We start from the raw sequence: 22,847 nt of genomic DNA, 5'->3' as shown, positions 1-22,847 counted from the left end.
GCAGTTTCTGGCACACAGTAGGCAGTTAGTAAACGTGCATTTATTGTATGAATATTACTTAAACCTATGCATGCAAGAATCGATAAGCAAATGAATGATATACAAATCAAAGAATAAATCAGCAAACTAATATAAGTGATCTGTGTGACATAAAGGGGGTATGGGATAAAGAAATAAGAAAAATATTAAATGTTATTTTCATGAAGCTTGCTAAAAGTATACAACAGAAACATAAAATACAGAATTATATTTGCAATCAGAACTGTCTGGTAAATCAAGGACCTCAATAAGAACATGTGGGAAGGGGAAGATACAATGATCTTGAATTGCTCTCAAAACTGAAGAATTATTAAAAGAAACTAAGGATGGACCTTGAAATTACAATATTCTAACAATTACCTCCATTCAAGGCAAGTGGATGGCACAAATTTATGAACCAATGAACTATGAACATGATCAGTAAAAAGGGAAAAAGTCCTAGAGCCAACTGATTTTTGACAAGAGCACCAAGAACACACAATGGGGAAAGAATAGTCTTCTCAATAAATGATGTTGGTGACACTGGATAGCCACAAGCAGAAGAATGAAACTGCACCCCTATCTTACACCACTCACAAAATTAACTTGAAATGGATGGAGATTTAAATGTAACACCAGAAACCATAAAGCTCATAAAAGAAAACATAGGAAAAAAAACTCTTTAACATTGGTCTTGGCAATAACTTCTTGTATAAAATATCAAAAGCATGGGCAATAAAAACTAAATTAAACAAGTGGGATTACTTAAACTAAAGAGCTTCTGCAGAACAAAGGAAATCACCAATAAATTGAAAAGGCAACCTACAAAACTGGAAGAAGTTTTGTAAACCATATCTGATAAGGGGTTAATATTCAAAATATATGATGAACCCATACAAATCAATAGCAAAAAAAAAAAAAAGCAAATAATTCCATTAATAATGGGCAAAGAACCCGAATAGACATTTTCCCAAAGAAGACATACAAATGGCCAATGGGTACATGAAAAAGTGCTCATCATCATCAATCATCAGGGAAGTGGCCAATCAAAACCACAAAGAAACCACCTCACACCTATAGGATGGCTATTATCAAAAGGCAAGAGATAAATATGCTGGTGAGGACGAGGAAAAAAGGCAACCCGTATGCACTGTTGGTGGGAATATAAATTGGTGCTGCCATTATGGAAAACACTATGGCAGTTCCTCAAAAAATTAAATATAGAACTACCATATGACCCAGGGATTCCACCTTTGGGTATATATCCAAAGGAAATGAAATCAGAATCTGAAAAGATACCTGCAGTCCCATGATTCATTGCAGCTTTATTCACAATAGCCAAGGTATGGAAACAACCTAAACATCCTTAAATGGATAAAGAAAATGTGATATATATGTATTATATATATGTATATATACATATACAGGGTTGGCAAAAGTAGGTTTAAATTTTTGTATTATTTATTAATTACTACATTATTTATTTGTATTATAATTGTAAACCTACTTTTGCCAACCCCTTGTATATATGTATGTATATATGTATGTATAACATACACACACACACACACACACACTGGACTATAAAAAAAAGGAAACCCTGTAATTTGAAGCTGGAGGGCATTATGCCAAGTGAAATAAGCCAAACAGGGAAAAATACAAATGCTGCATGCTCTCACTTATCTGTGGAATCTAAAATAAGAAACACATAAAAGTAGAGAATAGAATGGTGGTTGCCAGCGGCTGGGAAAATGGGGAGATGTAGGTCCAAGGACAGAAACTTTCAGTTAGAATAAGTTCTAAGGATCTCATGTACAGCATGGTAACTACAGTTAATAATACTGGGCTGTACTGTGTGCTTGAAAGTTGCTGAGTAAGATGCAATTTTGGTTCCTTGAGTTCTTGTGACTAGTGTTTTTCTATCTTTTGTATAGAACAGAGCTGGTGCCTTCACATCACACCAATCTTTCTTAGAAAATGGATCAACCACTTCCTTCTTGGCTCCCTTTTTGCCGCCTTTCATAAGGCACTTTTTCTTGCCCACCGCCATGGTGCTGCTCAGAGAGCCAAAAGGGCCCTTACAAATATTTCTTACATGAATATACTATTGTCAAATCATATTGATGATTCCCTGGTGTCGGTCACCACATTCTCTTAACTGAATTATTGCGATAGTGTCCTAATTGGCATACCTTCCTTTAATATTATTATCTCAGGTCCCCAGTAAGTCCACTAGGTAAGCAGAACAATCCCTTCTCTATATTACATTCAAATGCAAATTTGATCCTGTCACCCCATATTTTAAACCTCTCATCAATTGCCCTCCACTGATTTTATTTTTTTCATATATTTTTATTGATTTCACAGAGGAAGAGAGATGGAAAGATAGAAACATCAATGATGAGAATCATTGATCGGCTGTCTCCTGTGTGCCCCCTACTGGGCATCGAGCCTGGAAACGCCAAACTCAGGCATGTGCTCTGACCAGGAATCGAACCATGACCTCATAGGTCGAAGCTCAAACACAGCCCTTCACTGATTTTAGATAAAGTTTAACATCTATTTCCAGCTAAGATGAAGCATGAGGACCCAACTTATCTTCCCAACTGAAACAACAGAAAAATCTGGGGGAAACTGGGCACAGTCCAGCAGACTCCCCACGAAGAGAAGATGGAACTAAGAATCCCAGGAATCAAAGTAAACAGTCTTCAAGAGAGAATTCCAGAAAAGGGGAGCTTCAAAGAGAGGGAACTATGGCAATCACAGAGGGTCCCCTAAAGAATCCAGCAGACTCTAATCACTGCAAAAGTGTGAGGAACTGCCCAAGACCAAGAAAAGAACCCAAAATGACTACAGGAACCCATGTGAGTACTTGAAACAGGGCCAGGAATAGTGCTGTTCCTACCAGTCAGACTAGAAAACCTTATAACTCATGGGGTATCAGAAAGAATATTCAAATGGGTCTTGCTGCAGTAGTTAGAATAATTAACTTGATGCTAAACATTGCTCTGGTCCCACCCAAGGAATCTTAAAAGCAAGACCCAAAAGGATCAAACTGTTTCCAGGTAAAACTGCATCCTAGAATAAAACTACCTAAGATTTATAGGACTACAAGAGTGTGCAATACCCAAGAAGGAAAAATTCACAATTTCTGACATGCAATCAAAAATTACCTGACATATTAAAATAAGCAGAAAAGGACATTATGGCTTATTAACATAGCTTGCATTCCCCAATACATCTGGTCCCTAGCTAATTCTCTGGCCCTCAATTCTCCCCCTCAACATTTTATGTTTCGTATCTACTGAATTTGTTTTAGTTCTTCAAAAACACCATGCTCTTTCTTGCTTTCATTGTTAACTATCTCCCCTGTTTGTCCATCCAGTATGGTATACAGGAAAACTGTCAGGGCCGGGGAGAGTCCTGATTTGATGTGCTCAACAACATCCATGGTGTAAATACTCCTACCACAGCCAATTTCAAGCTAGCAATGGTTTAACAATCAGCTTGAAAAATTCCTAAATTTTTAACAATCAATTCTCATGAGCTGTGACAAGCTTGCATTTGTTTCTCCCATCACCTGCTTGGATTGTAAACACTCATCCTCAGGTCTCAAGTTCAACATCAGTTACTCTGGGAATCCTTCCATGGTCCATGGTCCTTCAAATCTAAGCGAAATGTTTCTGCCCTGTGCTCCCATAATACACTGCACTTTTGCCATTAAAGCACTTGTGATATTCTTCATTCTTTTGTTTTGTACCTGTCTGACCCATATACTCCAAGAAGGTGGGTATTCATTACTGCATCTGCAGAGCATCAGCAGGATAGCAAGTGCATAACAACACTCAATAAAAATTAGTTGAATGAGCAATAAAAAGAAACATACGAATACATGCAACAATATAGATGCACCTCAAATGCATTATGCAATGTGAAAGAAGTCAAACACAAAAGGCTACATTCTATGAAAATGACAAAACCCGCCAATCAGTGGTTGCCAGGGGCTGGGGTAGTGAGAGGGAATTGCAATGGGACACATGGAAACTCTTGGGGTTGATGGAAATGTCCTGTCTTGATATTGCCTAAAAAGGGTAAATGTTACTGCACATAAATTATACCTCAAAGACATGAATTTGTTTTAAAAATAGCTGAAGTAATCTGTCAATGCTGAGGAGATGATGAGTAAATCAAAGCCCAAACTTAATCAATTTTCAGCATAATGTGGGCAGGGCAGCAGTAAAGATTGGACAAACATACTATATTGGTTTCCTAGAGCTGCCCTAACAAAGTACCACAGACTTAGGGGAGCCCACACAACGGAAATGCATCCTCCTGCAGTTCTGGAGGCTAAAGGTCTGATATTAAGGTGTAGGCCCTGCCCCTCAAGAGGCTCTGGTAGAGCATCCCTCTTGCCTCTTCCTAGCTTCTGGTGCTCCTTCCCATGTCGCTGCATCACTCCAATCGCTGCCTCTTGGTCACATGGCCTTCTTCCTCCTCTGTCTCTCTCCTCTGTGTCTCTATGTCCAAATCTCCCTCTTTTTTTAAGGACACCTGTCACTGCATTAGAGCCCACCCTAAGCTGGCATGACCTCATTTGAACTTAATTATACTGGCAAAGACCTTATTTCCAAATAAGGTCATATTCACAAATACTGAGGGTTAAAGCTTAAACATAATTAGCAGTGAGTAGCTCATCATTTCTCCCTCAGATAGTTCTGAGATAGCTCTCCTCCCTTTCCCATATTCCCTGGGTTAGGGCTAGAAAGAAGGAAGAAGTGGTGAGATGAATGAGTCGGAGTGCTGTCCCCTCTAACTGTAATTCAATCCATAATACACAGAAATAGCTATGAAACAGGGCAAAGATATGGCAACACAAAAAGACATAGAAAGTGCAATGGTTCAGAAGTTCTAGGGGGCTTAAGAGAAGGTTTCATGGTATTTTAAAAAACGGTTTTTGAAATGGTCCTGGATAGAAGATATGAAGAAGAGTAGGCCGTGCTAAGTCAAGGGAAGAAATGCTATCATGTTAGAAGACAGAGACAGACAAGAATGATAAGAGGAAGGAGTCCAATTTGATGAAAGCATTGACTCTAAGAATGATATATTGGAAAGGTAGGTGAGAACCAGGTCCAGGTAGCAAGAGGTAAAATGCCTAAATAAGGAGCCTGTACTTCATTCCACAGATAGTTTTGGGGGCCACTAAGGGGGCAACAGCAGTAAAAATTGATCTTTTCTCATCCCTGCCCAGAAAACACAGCAAAGAGGGTCACATAATAAGACAGGTGACTTTTCAAATGTATATGGACTGTTCACATCACCCAGGTTGCAATTTGTCCCACTGATCCAGCCAACATGTAATATCAGAACTAGAAACAGCTGGGGGAGCCCCACTCTGCTACTGTGTGGAATTCATGTCATTCATCTAGTGAAATGGTTCCCTCTTGAAAATACAACAGTAATTCAAAAGTGTTTGTATTTACTTGCTTCAGTAAAAGACTTTTCTATTGTTAAACTGCAAGCTACAGTACAAAATTTAGTAAGATTTCTAACTTGTAGAGAAACTGTTTCTTTGGTAATGCCTCTCTCCAAAAGAGTGTTCCCAGAGTGCAAATCAACTCATCCTTTTAGGTTATAAAGCTGAAAATCCTCAAACGATAGTATTTGTTTGGTTGTTTTTACAAAAGAAGCACACAGAATAGAGAATCGAATTGCCAGCAATTCTGCTGAAACTCACGGTGAGAATGCCAAGGCCACAGTTACTGCATGTGTTCTTGTTCTAGCATCTATGCCTGTGTTTAAGAACCTTCTTCCCCCATCCCACCCCCTTGGCCTTCTCTCTAAGCCCTTTTCTAGGACCATGCAATTGTAATTGCTCTATGGAAATCAATCCTTGAAACCCTCTGGGATCTAGAGGTCAACTCTCCCACAAAGCTACATTGTGTCTGAATGTTCTCAATGTCTGAGATTTTAACTCTAGTGTGGGAAAGTGGACAGTTTCAGAAAAACAATTTTTAAAAAAATTAAAACAGGGAAAATCAGGTTGCATAGCCAGATAAGTCAATTAAAATATCATTTTGGTGTCATCTTTCTCTTCAACCACAATAGGCTACAAGTTTAAATCAAATTCTCTTTCTAACTCCTAATTGTTCAATTTCATAAATGGCAATATCAGTCAACTAATAATTAGCAGTGAGTAGCTCATCGTTTCTCCCTCAGCCGTGCCCCTGAGATAGCTCTCCTCCCTTTCCTATATTCCCTGGGTCAGGGCCAGAAAGAAGGAAGAAGTGGTGAGACGAATGAGTCAGAGTGCTGTCCCTCTAACTGTATTTCAAAAACATATATAAATCGTGTAAGGGTAAGCCCTCTGTGCCGACACATTACACAGACTATTAGAGGTACTTGAGGGGCTTTGGCGATTATCAGATTCAACTGCTTCATTTTACAGACTTAAAAAATGAGGCCCAAGGTGGGTGACTGACTGTCCAATGTCAAACAACTAATTAGTGGTAGAGCAGGAATAAGGACCAAGTTCTTCTAGGTGATGGTCCAATGGTCCCTAGCTTTTTCCACCAACCCATAAATGAAAGAAAAATTGGTTATGGACTTGGAATGTCTGCTCAACGTGGCATCTGGGCCACCACTGGCCTAGCGTTCCGATATTCCGATATCACTGGGATGTGCCCCTGCTCACCCAACTCCAGTTCTCTGCTGACACCCACCAAGCACAGACTGAGACTTCAAATGATGGAACTACAGGCTGCCGCTTTCCTCTGTGCTCAGAGGCTACTCTGTCCCCAGGACAGCCACCCAAGGCCGGTTGGAATGACACGCTCTGGGAATTTTAAGGGGTACCTCAGAGGAAAGCCTGGGGTACCAAGGTCAGTTATTTTGCTTCCAAACTGGATTGTGCTTTTTAGGTGACATGTTTGTTTCTTAAGGGCCATTGTCAATCCCCTGGTTCCATGTTTTTCACACATTGAAAAAGAATATTTGCTCATCAAGAAGGAAGGAAATGTGATCTTGTTTAGGCCAGCATGTTAGAAAAGTCCTCATAATTTGTCAAGTAGTTGCCTGGGAGGCAGATTCCCCTCACCTCCATCCCAACAACCGTACACAAGTTAAAATTCAGCAGTTCATAAGAATCAAACAGAGAGCGAAGGCTGTGTCCCTAAAGTCCTCAAATAATAAAACAAGAAATGCCCCTGCCGCACTGTCCTACACCACAAGATTGACAACCCCAAATAAACTCAATATGGAGCAAAGACACAAATAAACAAAAATATAACAGTGCTAGAAGAAAACATGGGTAAATCTTACATTTCATAATCTTAGGGGTGAGGAACACATTTATAAACACAATACAAAACTCATGTAACTCCATAAAATGTAAAGTGTCTGTACAGCCCAAAACTATGAAGTCAAAAGACAAGTGACATGTAGGGGAAATATTTGCAACCAACAGATAAAAGACTATGCCTTCATCTATACTTTACAAATCAATTTTTAAAAATATTTGTGGTAAATAAAACATACAAAATATACCACTTTAATCATTTTTATTGTATAGTCCAATAGCATTAAGTACATTCACAGTGTACTACAACCACCACCACCACCACCATCCACCTCCAGAACTTTTTCATCTTCACACACTAGAACTCTGTACCATTAAACAAAACCCTCGCCCCCACCCCAGCCCCTGGCAACCACCACTCTACTTTCCGTCTCCCTGAATTTGACTACTCTAGGAACCTCACATACATGCAATTGTACAGTACGAGTGCTTATTGTGACTGGCTTATTTCAATTAGCATAATGTCCTCAAGGTTCATCCATGCTGCAGTATGTGACAGGATTTGCTTCCTTTTAAAGCTGAATAATAATCTATTGTATGTACTGGTATGTGCCACAGATGGTTTATCCATTCATCCATCAATGAGCATCGCAGTTTCCCCTTCTGGCTACTGTATACAGATCAATGTTTTAAAAAACATATATCATCCAGTTAATGGACAAAACTACAGAAGGTCTAACTCTTGGCTCATGCAGGGGACTGCTGCTGGGAAAGGAGAAACCATCCAAGAGGACAGCGGTCACATGGGTCTGAGTGACAAAATGGGGGTTTGAAGCATGACCAGTTTCCCTCCGATTATCTCCCTAATTACTAGGTACTGTTTGGGTGCTTGAGCTTGTTAGTGATCAGTTTACAAAGTTACTGAGTCTCTGAGGGGCCAGCTCTGACCCCTATTTTTCCCTTAAGCCCTGTTCTTTTACTGTGCCATTCTGCAGAAACCCAGGTTTCTCGGGAAGGTGTGGAGCAGAAACATCTTTCCTTCCACACCCAGAACAAAGGTGACGTTTTGTGCCTACTACCTTGGAGAGAGGCAGAAAGCTAGGTTAAAGGCTGGCAATTCAGAGAACAAAGCAAAGTAAAACATGCAGGGGGCAAAGAAACTTAAGGGCCCTCATGTGAATGCACTATTTGCCCATTTGCTATTACAGTGATTTTATGCTATACTGATGCACCAACAGTAATGTGCATAAATACTGATACGTTACTATTCAAGGTTTGAATAAGAAAGCAGGACTCTCTTCTTTCTGTTAACAATAACGTTTGCTGTAAGACATAAAATCGTGTAGACAAAGAGGAGAATTTCTTAATTGTAGGCACTGTCAGCACACCGGTCCTTGGAATTAGCAGTTTAGTTTTGGAAGTAAAAAAATTTGATTAGATGCTAAAAGTGTCTGCTATATTTCTGTCCCCCATCAATCCACCAGTGAAAAAACATTTATGTATTTCATTTTTCAAATGTTTAAAATCAAAAGAACTTTGGAAAGACTAAACTTACTAAATCCACCAGGTATTAAAATTATAAACACCATAACTTGGCATTTATCTAGGACTCTTTTTAAGCATTAAAACATCTGCTTAGTAAGCAAGGTACTGCCTATCAAAATGAGTCTGTTGTGGGGGTCCCCTTGGCACCTATGGATGGCACACACTCCTTCCCTTCCTCCGAGACCCATCCATGGGAGCAAAAGGGAGCGTTAAAAACAGACAAGGCAGCAGCAGTGAGGTAGCCGTGAACTTTGCCCCACAATTATTAAAGTATCTACTTAGAAATCACCAGCGGGAAAGAACAAAAGAGAAATGAAAACAACACAAAGCCAACACATTTACTCCAGACACAATACCTGCCAGGCTCTGTCCTGCTGCTGGAAGAACACTGGCCACAGAGGCAAAAAGTGGGCAAAGTAACTGCGACCCGATGCCAATTTCAGCGGCATTCGTGCGCATTCACTTAGCCCCGGGCTAAGCGATGTTGGGCACAGGCTTCCTCTCTCACAGAGCACTCGGGGAATTTCTGCTCTAGGATCTAGAAAGTGACAGGGAGAGAGACTGCAGCTCATAAAATGCCCAACTCACCCGAGGGAGCCTTGCTCATTATGCCAGGATTTCTGTCTAATAGGACATGCTGGTGAGGCTGGAATAACAGGAACATTTGCGGCTGGACCAAGGCATTTACTCCTGCAGGGGCAGACCTGCCAGGGAATGGACGTTTTCTGAGGTCTGGCCGGTAGACACAAGGTAGCTCTACCTGTCACTTCAACTCTCCATCTGCCCACTTCTGGGCAGACACCAAGATCACAGATATTCCCTATGGAAGTGCTTTGAGCTCTTTGCAAGAAAAGCAACTTTAAACCAATGAATTGCTGTGACTCAACATTGAATTAGAAGGGAGAATCGAAAACAGTGAGAATAGTTCCAAGAACTAAAGTGCACTGAATCCAACTCATTAAAATCTTCTCTCAAAAATATTTATAGATATGAAATAAATGTTTCCTATTCTCGGGACACACTCCGGCATCTCCACTTTTTCTCACCAGGCCCAGGATCAAAACCACCTCTATGCCGATGCCACACTGGTCAACCCAACTCCATGTTACAGCTTGTTCCCCAGACCAGGGAGCGCCCCTGCCTCTCAGCAAAGGAAGAGAATCCACAGCAAGCACAACAAAATCAACAGCACCCTCCCCCCCTCGGCTGTTTTCATCTATGCATTAATTTCTTCCCTTTTCTCTTTAATGAGTTGCATTTAAAGGATAAAATATTTTATATAGCCTTTCACATGGCACTAGACACTTTTCATTAAAAGTGACTTTTAGAAATAATGCAATCTCTGGAAAAAGAGGTACACATTTAGTACAGCAAGCCAAGTGGGAGAAGAACTCTTTGTTAAAAGCATAAATTACATTTGAAATCTAAGGGCAAGGATTTATAAAATAATTTCTGAGCCATAAGCTGAGACCATTGAAGAGCTACACACAATGGTTAATAATACAGAGCTCTGAAAATAAAAGCATATAGTATGTAAACACTGACAAATCACTGTGTATTCATCCAATTGGCAATATGAAAAGATGGAAATCTAATTTGTTAAAAATTACACACACCATTGCAATAACAATTACGAATCATCAGTAAATTTCACGTTATTTACAGGCTGACTTTGTTTCTTCTGAGTTACACATAGAGAGAGAGATGTTCGGACACAAGAACTTTCAGAGACAGAGAGAGAGGGAGGGAGGGAGGAAGCGAAATGCAAGTCTATTCACTGTTTTTATGCTGGACTTTCCAATAACTGAATTTGATGAGGGGAAAGGGAAGAAATGTTAGCCTTCAGGAAAGATGTGTGTCACCTACAAACTTCTTGCATATGTAAATTACCTGTGGATCTTCAGAACGGGCATCAGATAACAGAAGTCAAAGAGACGTGTGTCTAAGCTCAGCTCCACAACCCATTAGCTCTGTGACCTTAGGAAAGTTATTTAATCTGTTAACTTTCTCATATGTAAAATAAGAATTAATACTATCTACTGCATAGATCTATTGTCAAGTTTAAGGGAAAGAACACATGTCTGTATTTTAGAAGAACCATATAAATGCCAGTGCTCCCTACATACTCTCTGTTTTACAAAGATAATACATAGTTGGAAGGCATTCTACATCATATGGTAGTTTTTGCTTAATATATAAGTATCATTTATGGAATAGTCATTAAAATTAGGTTTATGAGAAGTTTTTAATAAAATTGAGAGATGTAAAATATTCATTTAAAAAGTTACTTAAATATGGGCATCTAAATGAGATTTATCATAAAATTATTTCCTATAATGTTAAGGACAATTCTTGGTATAAGAGAAAAGTACATTATAAAACATCACCAAGTCCAGATTTCCATCAACGTGTAACTTAATCCCTCTCAAATAGGGCGCTTTAGTTGAAGTTCTGCCCATTTGAAATGCTTAGCTGCTCTAATCTCAGCTCTCCCATGGTCTCTAGGAAGGGATAAGCCTGTCTTTCACTGGGAATTGAACAAATCAATCATCACAACCAGACTGGTGACATATGGCACTCATGTGCACTACACTCCCACGGATGGCAAAGGGGGAAACTGAGTTTCTTTAGGCCAGTGACTAAAATCCATATTTGGTGAGAACTTTCTAATATTCATTAGTGAAAATCAAACACTTATTTATAGACTAGAGGCCCAATGCACGAAGACTCGTGCAAGAATGGGCCTTCCTTCCCTTGGCTGCTGGCACGCCTTTGCTCTGGCCCGGAGCTGCCTTTCCGCCTTCCCACACTGCCCAGAGTCCCAGAGCAGCTGGGGCAGTGTGGAACACCTGCGTCCCACCCTGCCCCCGGCCACTTGGCGCCTGCGTATGCAAATTAACCCACCATCTTTGTTGGGTTAATTTGCATACTCACTCCTGATTGGCTGGTGGGCATCGCGAAGATACGGTCAATTTGCATCTTTCTCTTTTATTAGTGTAGATAAGGATACATTGTTTAAAGATTCTCATGTAAAAGACATAATAGGAAAAAAGATATAAAGAGACTTTAACAAACACAGTGTTACTAGAAAGGGGCCAGCCTTTAGTGTGTGGGTTCTTAACTTCCTGCAGGAAAGATTTCACAATATGACTCCAGGTGATTTTGAGAGTACATTTATTAAAGCTGGAGACAGTGAAACAAGGAAGGGCTTAGAATAGAACAGTGGTTCTCAACCTTCTGGCCCTTTAAATACAGTTCCTCATGTTGTGACCCAACCATAAAATTATTTTCATTGCTACTTCATAACTGTAATGTAAATATCTGATATGCAGAATGGTCTTAGGCGACCCCTGTGAAAGGGTCGTTTGACCGCCAAAGGGGTCATGACCCACAGGTTGAGAACCACTGGAATAGAAGAAGCAACAGAAGAGAGACGAGGTGGGGCTGCTTTGCCTCCCTAGAGACATTATGGGAAAGAAGTGAGCCAAACTGGGGCTGCTGTTAGCTCACTGGAGAGTCAGAGAAAAGAGGGCCTGGGGGACAGGTTCAGGGGGTTAGCCTGGAACAAGCTGCTGCTGCCCATTGTTCCCCTGGTTGCAAGTCTCGTGGGGACACAGAATTTAGGAGACGAACACCTATGGGGGAAGAAGGGTGGGAAGGGAAAGGCACAGGTGTGCTCCCAGGAGGGAGAGCAGTGCAGGGCCCTTTGTTTTGAAGGTTTCTAAAGGCTGGGCGTTCAGTGGTGGTCTTAGAGGAAATCTCAATAGAATATTCACCAGCTTTCCCACGTGTGCCCTTTCAGTGTTGTGGTTCCCATTGATTGGTCAGCACCAGGGTCATTAATCGCTGCAGCTGTTTCTGGCATCACCTGCCTGGTTTTGCGCCTTTTCTGGGCCTGGAGCTGAAATATAACTGATGCCCGGATGCTATCTCTAGGGAGGAAAGGTCAGGGGGTCTAAACTGCATAACCAGCAATGTGAAAAGTCAGGGAGTCTAAACCGAAAAACCAGCAATATGCCAGGAGAGAAAAGGCCACCCTGGGAGTAAGGTCTGGCACCAGTTTTGCCCCTTGCTAGGCACCCTGAGCTTTCTGCCCTGTGACCTTCTGTACCTGGCTGCCAATTGCTCAGCCAGTTTGTTCAGCTGTCTGTCTCAGTTTCCACATTCCACTTGCCAGGGAATGTTCCTAGCTTCTTACTATCCTGCCTCAACCATAGCCATGGCTGCTTTTAAACAAAGTCTGAAACCAAATGTGAAACTTTTAAACCGATTTGGTTTTAAAGAGACTAGAAATATGCATGCAGGTTCCAAACAACACTAATTCCCAAGTATTCAACACTACAATTGTTCTCTTAATGAAGAAGATAATAGAGACAACCAAAACATCATTAATTTGGGACTGCACTGCACATTACGGAACATCAGGGGATTTGTGCAGATTTGTATTCCTAATTATGTTTTGCTTCACCTAATATTAAAATTACCTTGCAGTATTTCCTAAGCCCCATGATAGAGTGACTAGCAATATGCCAAGTGGCAAATACAGCGAACCTGACATGAGATCTAATGTGGTGGTAACTCTCATACACAAATTACTTCTATCATTAAAGTGTATACATTGCCTGTGAAACTGAAAATCAGCCCACTGAGTCAAAATAAAATGACCAAAAATAAAATCAGAAACAAGGTAAGACTGTCCTCTCCACCACTTCTAGAACACCAACCTAGACTTGAACAAATGAAAAGGTGACTTGCACTAGAAATGGTGAATATGTGAGTAGATACAAAAGACCATCTTTCTTCTTCTCTCTTAATTTCCTGAAAAGATAACTAATGATAAAACAAAAATAACAACATTGTAAGGTAGGGTCCACAGCGTATGTGGAAGTAAACAATCACACAAAGTGTGGGGCGGAGGTGAATGAATTATACTTACACTAGAGGCCCGGTGCACAGATTCGTGCACCATTGGGGCCCCTTGCCGTGGCCTGTGGAGATAGGGCCAAAACTGGCAGTCCATCACTGCCTGCCACTCCTGCCTGCCTCTCCTGCTCATCCCGGCCGCTCTGCACCTGCTGCCACTGCAGCTTGGTAAGCTCGCTGCCGCTCTGCTGCTGTCTCCAGGCTGCGGCCAACCATGAGCCCTGCGTCTGGCACCCGTCAGTCAACTGAGTAGTGCTCCCGATGTGGGAGTGCACTGACCACCGGGGGTAGCTCCTGCATTAAGCATCTGCCCCCTGGTGGTCAGTGTGCATCATAGCGACTGGTAAACTGGTCATTTGGTCGCTTAGGCTTTTATATATATAGATTTGAGGAGTAGGAAAGAAATGTCAGTTCTTCCTTAGTTAATGTAAAATTTAATGGAATCCCCCAAGATAGCAATGAGCTCTTTTAGAGTAGATTTATAGTCATTCTTTTTGTTTTCTTTTTATTGAATGTATTGGGGTGACACTGCTTAACAAAATTATATAGGTTTCAGGTGCACAATTCCACAACACATCATCTGTATTGTGTGTTCACCACCACAAGTCAAGTCTCCTTCCATCACCATTTATCCCCCATACCCCCCTCCACTTCCCCCACCAGCTCTCCCCACAGCAATCCCCACACTATTGTCTGAGTCCATGAGTTTTTTTTCTTCTCTTTTTTTTTCTGTTTTTCCTCAATCCCTCCACCACCACCACCACCACCCCAGCCCAGAGCCCACCCACCCCCACTCAACCAAAGCTATCAACTTGCTCTCTACCTATGAGTATCTCTATTTTGCTTGTTAGTTCATTTTGTTCATTAGATTCCACATATGAGTGAAATCATATGGTACTTGTCTTTCTCTGACTGGCTTATAGTTGTTCTTCATAAAGTCCAATGTAAAAATAAACACACAAGAACAGATAGGGACACATTGAAAAGGAAGAACCATGAGAAATATCAAAACACATTTAAAAACCTCTCTGATTAAAACAGTGTGTAAGTACATGGATACAGAGATTCCAATGGGACATAAAGTCCAGAAATAGACCCATATCTTGCATATGTTAGAGATATATCTCAAACCACTGAGATAAAGACAACCTTTTTAATACATAGGATTGGTACACCTGAATAGCTATTTGGAAAAAGATAAAATTAGGTATTTCTAACTATGCAGAATAAACTCCAAATGCATCAGAGATCTAAATATAAAATACGAAACTCAACAAGTACTAGAAGAAAATACTGTATTGGCGAGTTCCTCTTTAACATGAGTATACGGAAAAGCTTTCTAAATATGATTTAAAATCTAGATATGAAAAATGATAATTTGGCTAAAAATTAAAACTTTTGCATAAGCAAAGTCAAAAAGACAAGCTGTGAGAAAATATTTGCAACATACAACAGAGAAAAAGGGTAAATACCTCTCAAAGAGCTTTCTAAAATATATTTTTATTTATTTCAGAGAGGAAGGAAGAGGGAGCAAAAGACAGGATACATCAATGATGAGAATCACTGATCAACTGCCTCCTGCATGCCCCCTATTGGGGATGGTGCCTGAAACTCGGGCATGTGCCCTGACCCAGAATCACACCATGACTTCCTAGCTCAAAGGTCAATGCTCAACCACTGAGCAACACCAGCCAGGCACAGAGAGCTTTTTTAAATGGCAGAAGAACAAGAAAAAAATTTACAGAAAAACAGGCAAAAAAAAAACAAAAACATGAAAAGGTGATTCACAAAAAGATATAAAAATGGTCTTTAAAATATTAAAAGATATTCAATTTGACACACAATAAGAGAAATGCAAGTCTGAAACATAATGAAATACTATTTTCCAGCCATCATATTGACAAAAATGGAAAAGCTTGATGATATACTCTGTTGGTAAGGTTATAGGGAGACAGTCACTCACTCATTGCGAAATGAGACCCCCTCTATGGAGGAAAAGCGGCATTACCTACTAACTACACATGCATTTTCCCTTTGCCCCGCAACCCCACTTCTAGGAATGCACCCTGGAGGTAACCCTCCAACAGCGAGCGGGAGAGTGCAGGTGCACATGGTTATTCACTGTGGTCCATTTATAATCGAAAACAACTGAAAACCAGCTAAATCCAAGAACAGGATGTCAGCTGAATAAACTATTTTATATCCACACAATGAAGAACTAAGAAGCTATTGAAAAGAGCAAAGGATCTCTATGAAGTGATGGGAAGTGATTTCCAGGAGATACAGTTAGTTAGATATAAAATAAGCAAAGTACTGAGACATGCTACCTTTTTAAAAAAATAATTACTTTATTGAAATGTAAGTCACATACCATACAACTCACCATTTAAAGTGCACAACTCACATTCAATGGTTTTTAGTACCTTTAGAGTTTTGCAACCATTACCACAATTTTAGAACATTTTCATCATCCCAGAAAGAAACTCTGTGCCCATTAGCTCCTCATTGACCTCAACCTCCCTACCCCCTAGGTAACCATGTATCTACTTTCAGTTTCTATAGATTTGCCTATTCTGGACACAGTATGTGAGGAGAAGTATTCTTACAAAAGGAAACATAAGAAGGATAAGCTAGAAAACAGTCACGGAAATTGCCTACAAGGGTTAGGGGAAGTGGGTTGGGAGAGACATAGGAGGGGATGTGACACTTTCCTGGGTGTGTCTTGTATAGTATTAACTTTTAAAGATGGCAATGTTCCTTCATTAGTTAATTAGATAGATAGGTAGGTAGGTAGGTATGTAGGCAGATAGATGATTGATTGATTGATAGATAGATAGATAGATAGATAGATAGAAAATTAAATCAGTAAAAGCAAGTAGAGAAAGAAACACCTAAAACCAAAATAAACAAACATACTCCTTTGTATTTTAAACAAATTCTATATATAACCACACTGAAGGAGGGTGGGAGAAAGAACTAATTCAAAAAATTGATAAACACCATATTTGACTGTGTCTCTGAATTGTGGGGGCAAAATAGCCAACAAATCCTGAACTCTTTCTAGTAGGTTTGTTTTGTGTAGTGGCGGAAACTATACTAGATGAATTACAGCACTGTGCAAATAAGTGAATGGGTTGATATCGCCGAGTGTCAGGGTTCTCATTCTGTGGGGAGGAACATGTAAGTATGGAAGAGAGAAAAGCAAGAAAGAACCCATGGGGATAGACTGGAATTGGAAGTACTGGTGTGAATTCATGATTACAAAAATATATGCTATATATGTATGTAGAGATGTATACATGCATATGTGTGTATGCTCATATGCATGTATGTATCAATATATGTATATACGTGTACACACACATATATCTATTTTCTAGCTCTGGCCACTTAGCAAAGACACCCCAGGAACAATGTATGACCTAGTGCCCATATCTTGGTCTTTAAAACTATTAGAACAAAAAAGAACTAGGATCCTGAGAGAAATGGCCAATTCCAGGATTGGGACAGAGCAGGTACAAGATGAATTTGGAACATCCTGAATGCGAGAAAGTAAGGAAGAAACAAAAAAATTATCAGGTATGTCACAAGTAGAGAAGAACAGCTAGCTAAAGGGGCTTCCAACTGGCCAAATCTGGGATAACTGGATGTGCTTAAGAGAGGTAAATACCTCTGCAGTCACCACCTGGGTCAAGAAATAGACCCTGGTGCAGCAGGAATCTTCTTCTGCTCCAGCCCATTCACAGCCAGGTCCTTCCCCTATTAGTAACCACTGCCCTCAGTTTGTAGTAATTACTTCCTATGTTTTAAAAAATAGTTTTTTCGGGGGGGGGGGGGGGGAGGAGGTCAACTGGGGAAAAAGGAGACATATGTAATACTTTAAACAATTAAAGTTTTATCACCCAATGTAGTTCTAGATACTATAGTTTAGCTCATTTTAAAAAGTTGATCTATATTTGAAATTTTTCTTGACAGCAGCATTGTTGAATAACTGGCACCATGCATGTAATTTTTAATTTTCTAGCCATATTATAAAAAAATAGAAACAAGTACAGTTAATACTAATATATTTTATTCAACTAAATATCTCCAAAATATTATAATATATAAAATATATAAAACTAGAGGCCTGATGCACGATGATTGTGCAAGAATGGGAATTTCCTTCCCCTGGCTGCCGGCACTGGCTTTCGCTCCTGCCGGAGCCGCCTTTCCACCTTCCCATGCTGCCCAGAGACCCGGAGCGGCTGGGGCGGTGCAGAACACCTGCGTCGTCACCATGGCAAGCATCCAACCCCACCCCCGGCCACTCGGCGCCTGCGTATGCAAACTAACCCTTTGTTGGGTTAATTTGCATACTCACTCCTGATTAGCTGGTGGGCATCACAAAGGTACAGTTAATTTGCATCTTTGTCTTTTATTCCTGTAGATTATTATAAAAATCATATATAAAATCAATATAAAATTATTGAGATATTTTACATTCTTTTTGGGGGAAGGGTACCCATTAAACAACTCTCCATCCCCAACTCCAACCCACCCCATCCCCACATCCTGTCTCTGGCAAACACCATTCTCCTTTCTGTTTCTCTGAGCTGGATTACTCTAGAAACCTCATATAATGGGATCATACAGTATTTGTCTCTTTGTGCCTGCCTTACCTCTCTTAGTCCTTTTATTATATATAGATATATATATATATATATATATATATATATATGTATATATATATATATATTTATTTATTTATATATTTATATATTTATATATTTATATATTTATATATTTATATATTTATTGGTCAATACCTTATAGTGTTCCTTCTTATAGCAGTCTCATCCCTAAATCTGATTTATATCTTAATCCCAGTACTCTTTTATTTTTTCTCCCACTATTTTTAAAAGGCCATGTTCCTTTTCTGATGATAAAAGTAATCCATGTTCAAAGCAAAATACATGAAAAACACAAAGAAAAAAATTCCTACTACCTAAAGATAATTAACATTGGTGATGTCATAGTCTTAATAAGGTTCTTACTTTACAGTTATTTGTGTGTGTGTATGTGTATACACAGATGCAAGAAATTTTTTAACAAACTAGTATTAAAACATACATACTTGATTTTTCCTTCCTACTCTTACCAATCCTGCTATGATCTTTATCCTCCTCCCGGTCCTGTTTACTTCAACGGCCATTAACTGCTTGCTCTTTCTCCTTTAGAATTGTACCTCTAGCCACATGCCATATATTCCACCAGAGTCTTCCTAATTTGCAAATCTCACGGTTACTCTTTGTTTTAAACCCCTGAACGGCCACTATGTAGAAAATAAAGTCTAAAATCTTAAGGACAGGATGGAGGGCACTGTTGTCTGCTCTCTGCCTACCTCCTCAGCCTGACCCCTACCTGCCACTTCACATTCTAGTAACAGACACGCCCCCTCACACTCTAGTAACAGGCACGCCCCCTCACCCTCCAATTTACTGGGATGTCTCTCTACTCCATGCCCTGGCTCTTGCTGTCCCTTCTCTCTAGAATATCTGTCCCCTATTCTTCTTCATCTAATACACTTTAAGATTAACCATCATCTCCCTTCATCATACCCTTCATACCTTTCGCCCACCCTAGCATGAATTAGCAGCCCTCTTCTGAGACCACACAGCCTAGTCATCACTCTGCTAGAGGACTTGTCACCTGCCTTCCTAATGACTCACTTGTGAGTATGTCCTTCTGACTCACTGGACTGTGAGCTTGAGGACAAGGGCTACATCTGATTCACCTTTGGATCTTCTAGCACAGTGGCAAGTACATAAAAGATAATAAATGTTTGATGATTCATTTTCTCAATATACTTCCTCATCTCTCAATTTTCAATCACTAAATTTATGTTTGCCCTTGATGATTTTTGAATGCTTTCCTACAAAGTCTAGCTTCAGCCACTTATTGTGACCATAACTTTTCACATTGAATTTTAGTTTTTAACAAAGTGACACTCTACATTAAGGTTCCTGTTCTCTTTAGGCTACTGACAGAAAGAGACAAAGTAATTAGGTCTAACCTCCCTAGAGATTCATTTCAAACCTAGAAACATGAATAGAATACCTAACTCGTGCCAGGCTGGACTCAGTGCAGGCAAACCACTACCTTTGTTGGCTGCCTGTGACGCCAGGCCATTAGTGAGCCCACGATGGGGTGCACAGATTACAGGGGAGAACAGCTGTTCATTTTAAATAACATTTTTTCTAATTATAAAAGTAAAAGTAAGAACTTTTTAAATTTCTATAGAATATTTACAGAAACCTCAAATTACCTGTTATTTAACCATCCTGAGATAAATCCTCATTTTATTTTCATCATGATGTCCTGAGTTAACAATTTTACCCAAATTGCATGCGTTTTAGTATACATTTAAAATCAATATTGAATCACAAGTGTGTCCAAAGTTACCATATATTCTTCTGTGACCCAAATTTAATGGTTGTATAATATTCCCTCTTGGGATTACCACACAACTTAACTGTTCCAATGTTGGTTGAAATTTAGAGGGTTTCCTATTTTTCATTATAAATGATGATTGAATTAACTTTCTTATGCAGAAATCTTTATCTGATCCTCTACTTCTTTTTTTTAAATATATTTTATTGATTTTTTACAGAGAGAAAGGGAGAGGGATAGAGAGTTAGAAACATCGATGAGAGAGAAACATCGATCAGCTGACTCCTGCACAGTCCCCACTGGGGATGTGCCTGCAACCAAGGTACATGCCCTTGACCGGAATCGAACCCGGGACCCTTGAGTCCACAGGCTGATGCTCTATCCATTGAGCCAAACCAATTAGGGCAAATGATTTATTTTCTTTTTAATATATTTTATTGATTTTTTACAGAGAGGAAGGGAGAGGGATAGAAAGTTAGAAACATCAATGAGAGAGAAACATTGATCAGCTGCCTCCTGCACACTCCCCACTGGGGATGTGCCCGCAACCAAGGTACATGCTTTTGACCGGAATCGAACCGGGGACCCTTGAGTCCGCAGGCTGATGCTCTATCCACTGAGCCAAACCAGTTTGATCCTCTACTTCTTTATGAAAGATTCAGAACAGTAAAGTTATCAGAAGGGAGAAAAAACTTTTTTATATATCTGGAAAAATATTATCATAATGTTTCCTTACATTTCTGTCAATTTTGCATTGCCATTAACTACATAATCACACTGTCTCTCACACTATACCTTTATCAATATTGAATATTATCTTCTAGTTTAATGATTTGGAAAAGGGTAATTTACTTTTAACCAATTTAATCTGTACTCCTTTGATAAGTATATGGAAGCATTCATTCCTACTAGTTAACAGCCATCTCTATTCCTCACAATTACAGTTTTTAAATCTGACTCTTAAAAGACTAATTAATCAGAAGAATCTTGCTGAATTAATTGGTTTAATAGCATCTAACCTAGTCTCTCACCCTTCTTACCATGTTTTGCATTTATAGCTATTGTTGAACACTTGTCTACAAAGTACAATTGCATCAAAAAATACCTATGAATAAATTTAGTAAGAGTCAAAAAATATATACTCGGAAATTTATAAGACACTGAAGGAAGAAATTAAAGAAGATACAAATTAATGGAAGAATATACTGTGCTCATGGATAGGAAGAATTATCATTAAAATGTCCATACTACCCAAAGCAATCTATAGATGCAAAGCAATCCCCATCAAAATACCAGTGGTGTATTTCTCAGAACTAGAATAATCCAAAAATTTATATGGAATCACAAAAGACCCCAAATAGCCATAGCAATCTTGAGAAAGAAAAACAAAGTTGGCAGAATCATGCTACCTGATATCAAACTATACTACAAGGCCACCTTAAACAAAACAGCATGGTCCTGGCATAAAAACAGACATGAAACAGAATATAGAGCCCAGAAATAAACCCAGGCCTTTATGGTCAATTAATATTTGACAAAGGAGGCAAGGACATACAATGGGGAAAAAGACAGTCTATTCAATAAATGGTGGGAGGAAAATGGTACAGATACATGCAACAAAAAAGAAAGAAACTAGACCACCTTCTTATACTATATACAAAAATAAACTCAAATGGATTAAAGACTTAAATGTAAGACTCAAAACCATAAAACTCCTAGAACAGTGATGGCGAACCTATAACACGTGTGTCACTTCTGAACTTATTTTTTTGGTTGATTTTTCTTTGTTAAATGGCATTTAAATATATAAAATAAATATCAAAAATATAAGTCTTTGTTTTACTATGGTTGCAAATATCAAAAAATTTCTATATGTGACACAGCACCAGAGTTAAGTTAGGGTTTTTCAAAATGCTGACACGCCGAGCTCAAAAGGTTCGCCATCACTGTCCTAGAACAAGCATGTCGAACTCAGGCTAACACGGGCCAAATAAACGAGGCATGCGGGCTGCGGACTGAGTTTGACATGCTTGACCTAGACCAGCGGTTCTCAACCTGTGGGTCTCGACCCCTTTGGCGGTCAAACGACCCTTTCACAGGGGTCGCCTAAGACCATCCTGCATCTCAGATATTTATATTACGATTCATAACAGTAGCAACATTACAGTTATGAAGTAGCAACAAAGATAATTTTATGGTTGGGTCACAACATGAGGAAATGTGTTTAAAGGGCCAGAAGGTTGAGAACCACTGACCTAGACGGTCAGGGTGTTGGAAGAACAAGACTGAGGAACAATGACAAGGGTCACTGGGAAAGGGGGTAACGATGGGAACAAGTGCACGGAGGACCGAGGACCGCATGGCAGGTGAGGCCCTTTGCCATGAGAAGGTGAGCATTAGGACTCGGACTCTGAGTCTACACCTGCTGTCACTTGGCAAGGTCGCTGACCATGTGGTACCGGAGGCGGGGCTGCCACTGAGGTGAGGCCTGGGCTCACAGGATGGCCTCCGCACATCAGCACGGGTCTCGGCCTTCCATGCTCCCAGGACCTTGGGGAAGCAGCAGCGGGTCCCCACTGGCTTACTAAGCTCGGGTGCTGATCCTTAGTGGGCCTAAACTGCTGCTCATCTCTGG

At 39.9% G+C, this 22,847-nt stretch overlaps 1 protein-coding gene and 2 pseudogenes across 1 annotated transcript in view; 1 reads left to right on the top strand and 2 right to left on the bottom strand.

The window, feature by feature from the left end:
• Nucleotides 1-22,847, bottom strand: part of AVEN (apoptosis and caspase activation inhibitor) — a 123,944-nt gene that overhangs the window by 35,602 nt on the left and 65,495 nt on the right. The window lies entirely within an intron of this gene.
• Nucleotides 1,802-2,080, bottom strand: LOC102442540 (annotated as a pseudogene).
• Nucleotides 22,539-22,847, top strand: part of LOC102442223 — a 58,884-nt pseudogene continuing 58,575 nt past the window's right edge.

This window comes from Myotis lucifugus, unplaced genomic scaffold (genome assembly GCF_000147115.1).
Source record: "Myotis lucifugus unplaced genomic scaffold, Myoluc2.0 scaffold_38, whole genome shotgun sequence".
NCBI lineage: Eukaryota > Metazoa > Chordata > Mammalia > Chiroptera > Vespertilionidae > Myotis > Myotis lucifugus.
This window is presented reverse-complemented; position numbering and strand designations above follow the sequence as displayed.